We start from the raw sequence: 5,555 nt of genomic DNA, 5'->3' as shown, positions 1-5,555 counted from the left end.
CCAATGGCGGCCCGCGAGCATTTTTCAAACGCCAGCCCCAGCACCTCGGGCGGGAAAGCGGCGAGCCGCCCGCCAATCGCCGCTGCCGCCTCGGGCGCACGCGCGCCGCCGCGGCCAATCAGCGCCCCGCAGGCATTGCGCAGGCGCGGCGCCTCCCTCCCCTCCGCCGTTCGGTCTTGACAAACAAAAACATACGGGGAGTGGGCGGGGCCGAACGTGGAGGGACGGGGCCCCGCCCCCAGCCTCGGTCTCGTGCGCGCCTGCGCGGTGAGGCTGCCTCCCTGCCGGGCAGGCCCCGCCCCTTGCCGTGAGGCGTTAACTCTGAAACCTAAGGAGGGCGCGAGCTCCGTTTCACATCCGAGACCTCCCCATGCCGCTCCCAGGCGATTTATTTATTCCTGCACAACTCGATGAGCTCAATATGAAGCATAACCGTGCGGTTTTGTCACGTTCGAACAAAAATGTCCAGTTTTGCCTCAGACAAGGTTCCTTGGGTGAATTTGATGTCTTTTATTAGACCAACAGTTTTGCCTCAGCCCCCGCCCAGACCCGACGCTTTCCAGCTGTGTGAAAGGGTTTGTAGGTAATCAAAAGAGGAGTCAAAACAAAGAAACGGCAAGGCCCACCGGCCTCGTTCAACGCTCCCGCTGACACTGCGTCGATTCGGGCTCCGCCGGCCCGCGTTACGCGTTGGCACGCATCCCGGGGCCGACGTTCGCGATCGAGGTGGGCTGTTTAATCCTGCGTTTAGGAGCAGACGTGCTTTCCGTGCCACGCGGAGGAACACAAGCGTCGTACACAGCGGTCTGCGAATCTCATTCTACGCGACACCTACCGTTGGGATTGTCCTCGCCCAAGATAGCCGCTAAAGGATGTTTTCAGTCAAGCGACGCCTCTTCGCAGCTCGGTGGTTTTCCTGTTGTAAGCTGGAAATTGTTTCCTGTCAGGCGATGCGCCGACACGGTCCTGCTCGCACCAGACGTCTCGGGTTTTTTGAATGCCAGAGAGGCCGCGGCGTGTTGCATCTCCTCCCTGTGCTTCTGCTGCCTGAGGTGAGGGTCGGCGCTGACAGGCGAGCAGACTTGCAACCCATCCTGGTATTTCTAGGCTAACCTTGATTTTCCTTTCGGCTGCGTAACGTTCAGCCGGTCTAGGTCACGAGATGAAAAACGGGGCCCGGAATCACATTTGAGACGCCACGTTGTGCCTTTGAGCAAAGCAGTTATGCCACAGTGGGATGTGTCATGACATGGTGATGTTAACTGATCCTGGGAGGCGACGGATTAATTCAGGTATAAGTACTTCAGTGTACCCCATTTGCCCCTGACCGCGACAGGCTTCTTGAAAGAGGAATTCGGGGCTCTGAGCGCATTAAGAGAAGCTGAAACTCGACTTTGTCGGTGTGATCTTCCTTCATGCAGATCTCACACCCAAGGTCTGTTGCTTTCTTCCTCTTCTTTGCCCTTGGTTTCTCAGTTTGCTCTTCTTTCTGAATTTCCTCGCAGGCCTGCCCACAGTCTGTCCTTTTGGTCGCAATACACTTCCTACAAGCTGTCTCGTCTCTGCAGCGTTGTCTTCCCAGGTGACACAGAACAAACTTTCTAGTCCCAACGGACCTTCCGGTCCCAATTCTCATTCCCACCTGCTGTGAAACTTCCTGTCCCAAATGCCACAAAAACAGACAGTCCCAACAATTTCGACATGTCCTAATCCCAGCAGCTGTGGGCCCTTCCGGGTGCAATCACTCGCCCAGCCTGCTTGTCTTTTCCATCTTTACCTATCCAACATTTCAGTCTAACTGGCTGCAGACCTTTGCTGCCAGCTAAGCTACAGGCCTAGAAACCTCCCCTACCCCGAGAGAGTGCTTAGTGCTGCGACAGATCACACTAAAGGGATGGGCAATGGGATGATGGAAAATCAAGGTTATGTTAATCTATGGGAGCAGGTCACAGAAGCCCCTGCACTTGGAGCATTTACCAGGTGACATAAAGCTGGAGTTTTGCTGCAGATCCCAGTCTTTGCCCACAGAGGACAAAGTCTTCATTCATCAGACAGCTGCTTTAGCAATACACTGCCTACATGATGGCAGTGCAGCCCAAAGTGCATTCTCCACACATTGACCTCTTTTCTCCCAGCCTAGATAGTCTCAGTGGTGCCTGCCCTCCCCCAAAGAGCTCTTAATGATATGTGTCACAGGGCACCTCGGTGCCTGCTCCTAGGGAGTAGAGACTGCCAGGGAGAGAGCGCCCTGGCAGGACATAACGAGCCCAGCTGAGGGTGGCCAGGGTAACGAGCGCAGCTGCGGGTTGCCGGAGTAACTAAGGGGAGCCAGCTGCCTGTAGGAGGCAGGGCCTGGCTCTTATAAAACCCAGGGCTGAGGCCAGGCTGGCAGTTCTCTGCCAGCGGCTGGAGAGGCAGGAGCTCCCTCAGTCAAGTTATGGGTAGAAGTCTGATTGCAAGTATAGCTCACAATAGCTCTGGAGGCTTGAGCCATGATGCTAAATTATAGCCAGGTGGCTTATGTTAAGTTATAGCCTAGGGGCTTGTTTTGCTTTGGTGTTGTGTATTACACCGGTGGTTTGGGAGAGGCTATTAGGGGTTGGAGGAGGCCTCATGGGGACCCCAGAGGGGTGGGGCCCCAGTGCCTGAGGAGGGTGCATTGTCTTCATAGGGACCCCATAGGAGTGGGGGACCCTAGTGCCTGGGAAGGGCGCAGTAGGTTTAAAGGGGCCTCACGTCGGAGCGTGAGGACCCTGATGCCAGTAAGGGCGTCGCTTGTGGGGTGCATAGACCTGAGCCCCAGGGAGGGGCACTTAAGAGCCCAGCAAGGGCATAGAGAGCCCCAAAAGGGAGCAGTATTATTGAGGAGCCCAGCGGGGCCCAGAAGGTCCCAGACCATTGCGAGGCCCAAGTTGGGCAATGATTGAGAGGCCCAAAGGGGGCCATATGTGAGGAGCCCTAGAGAGGGGCAGTACTTGAGGAGTCGGTGACAGGCCTGCACTGCAGGAAAACCCAGAAGGGCAGTGCTGCGGTGACCCTGGGGAAAAAGGGGGTAGTAGTGCGATAAGCCCGAGGGACAGGGTGCTGCGGTGACCCCGGGGAAAAAGGGGATAGCGGCACAGCGTGTAGGAAAGGGGAAGCAGTGCGGTGGGCCTAAAAGACCGGTGACCCGATAAGAAGTCCTAGAGTGGACAAGAGTCCCGAGGAGGGGCGTATTTTAGGGAAAGCCCGGAGGGGGCATATCGAGAGCCCCAAAGGAAGTAGTTTAGAGAGAGAGAGCCCAGAAAAGGGGTACACTAGGAGCCCCGAGCGGGGCGACGTTAGGGAAGGCCCTAGAAGGAGAAGGCACGCATACAGAGAAGGCCCGAGAGAGCGGGCAAGCATTGAGGTTGACAGTCCAACGTCTGGTACATCTGCGAGGCTTGGGGCGTAGTATTAGGGGTTGGTAGGAGCCATGCATAGCCCATAAGGCTAGGGTGCCTGGGGAGCACCCATCATCCCGGGAGACCCCAGGGGGGTCCCGGAACACACAGGGACAGAGGTCCCGGCTAACTGCCCAGGGAATCGTAGGCAGCCTCCCAACTTTACACTAAACAGCAAAGACGTGGCGGGCGAGAATTGAGGAAGCCTTGGGCTGACCTGGCACGGTAAAGGGGGCCACAAGGAGCTCAAGGCCCTCCTGAAGGACCCCGCTGCTACAATATGACAGCACAGCAGCAGCAGAGACTTTGTCTTGCCAAGGCAGTGAGCACCCTTCCATCTGCTTCTCTGCACACACAGACCCTGGAAATGAGCTAGTGAAGACGGACGCCCTTGGAGTGCCCTAAGCTGCTGCTCTGGACAATGCCGGAAGCCCAGCATGCCTGTGCCACTTCATTTCCCAGGTTAACATGGGCAGGGCAGGAGTGGGTGGGTTGGATGTATTGTCTGAGCTGCGAGACTGAGCTGTTGCTACATCATAGACCTTATGTCCTGTCTGCCTCTCCAGCATAGCAGCCCTGGCAGCTTCCTGCACCCCATTAGCTGCACCGCTTCATGTTGCTGGACATTTTTATGTTTAAGTGAAAAATAAAGCCTCTGCAGCTGCCAGAGAAGCCCTTTCACCTTCCTACCTAAATGGGGCCTCATCAGGGTGGGGGAAGAAACTGGAGGGAGAAGAGCAAAAAAGGAACATATCCTTCCTTTATTTTACAGTGGAATCCACAGACTGAAGACAAATTGGGGAAAAAAGGTGAATTCCTGCATCTGTTCTCCCTCTCCAAAAGATCTTCCCTCACCAGCCTTCTAACAAGTCCCTTGCCTGCCTTGCCGCCTGAGCTCAGCACTGACCCTGCCGAGATCCAGACAGGGAAATGAGACTGAAAAGGAAAATGCTTTTGTTGATTTCCGCCCCCCCCCCCCCCCCTTTATCTCAAAACCAACATGCCAGCCCTGCAGGGGGGCAGTGAACCCAGCACATTCCCCAGCTGCAGCCATACCGTTGGGATCCTGTCTGGCCTCAGGAGCATAATTGTTCTAGAGACCTCTCGGGAAAACACCAGGCCCAATTCCCACAGCCGTGCACCAGCTGGAGTCACTGAACAGAGTGCTGCAAGTTCAAAATGCTGCCACACTACAATGCAGGGTAACGTTGCCTCTGACTTTACACAAAGAAGGGGAAAAGCCAACCACAACTCGCTGGAAAAACTGAACTGGTAACTCAGTGGGCAGCGCTTGCTCATGCTAAGGAGTGTTGGGCCAGTCTCTTGGCTGAAACAAGGCCATGAACTTTTGGAGTCAGTAATGATCACTGGTTCCTTTTCACAAGATTCAGGGTGTTAACCTCACTACCAAATTCCAGCTAGGTCCTTTCCTTCCCTGTCTGTAAACTCCCTCTGTGAGGTACATTACTCCACTTTATGTCTTAAATTCTTGCCTGATATTGCTATGTGCATCTTTGTCTTGTTCCATCCCAGAGGCAGCTGCATCTTAGTAATAAATGGACTGATCTCTAGACCTCTCACCAATGTCACAGATCTGTTGTGAAGTTTAATTAGTGCATGTAAGCAATGAGGTTTAAAACTCATGGTCAAATGATGCTGTAAAAAGGCTTGGGCATTATTATTATGATCACTGGGGATCAAGCTGTGCACATGTGCATATGCTAACATGAGAAATGTCACCTAGAGGTATTTTTATCACTTGTGGATTTTGTTAGTAACAACAGCTAATTCCCTTTCCAGCTCAACTTCTCATTCCTTGATTTTTAGATTAGATTGACTCAAAAACTGCAGAGGACAGAAAATTCAGCTATAAGCCCAGGCTTTATTTACTTTTCATGTCTAGGTTGCAGATGTCACAGTGTGGTCATCAGAGCTGGCTTTAAGTGTGTACCTCTTGTAACCCCACACAGGGCCCTGTACTTTAAGGGACCCCTGCATCTTTGGGAGCACTTATTTTAAAGACTTTATCAGTAATATTGAACACAACAGTGCACATCTGGAAGGCCGGGGGGGGGGGGGGGGTCCGCAGAGCCCTGTCCTGGGTCCTGTATTGTTTAACATCTTCATTACTGA

The 5,555-nt window shown here is 53.9% G+C and overlaps 1 long non-coding RNA gene across 1 annotated transcript; it reads left to right on the top strand.

The window, feature by feature from the left end:
* The first annotated feature begins 83 nt into the window (after nucleotides 1-83).
* Nucleotides 84-4,993, top strand: LOC109286278 (uncharacterized). Its single transcript, XR_009456345.1, has 3 exons — nucleotides 84-1,052; nucleotides 1,146-3,884; nucleotides 4,195-4,993. It is a non-coding gene; the product is annotated as an uncharacterized LOC109286278 (long non-coding RNA).
* Nucleotides 4,994-5,555: the final 562 nt, after the last annotated feature.

The sequence above is a fragment of the Alligator mississippiensis genome, chromosome 13 (assembly GCF_030867095.1).
Source record: "Alligator mississippiensis isolate rAllMis1 chromosome 13, rAllMis1, whole genome shotgun sequence".
Lineage (NCBI taxonomy): Eukaryota > Metazoa > Chordata > Crocodylia > Alligatoridae > Alligator > Alligator mississippiensis.
The sequence above is the reverse complement of the archived record's forward strand: the minus strand, read 5'-3'. Positions and strand labels throughout refer to the sequence as shown.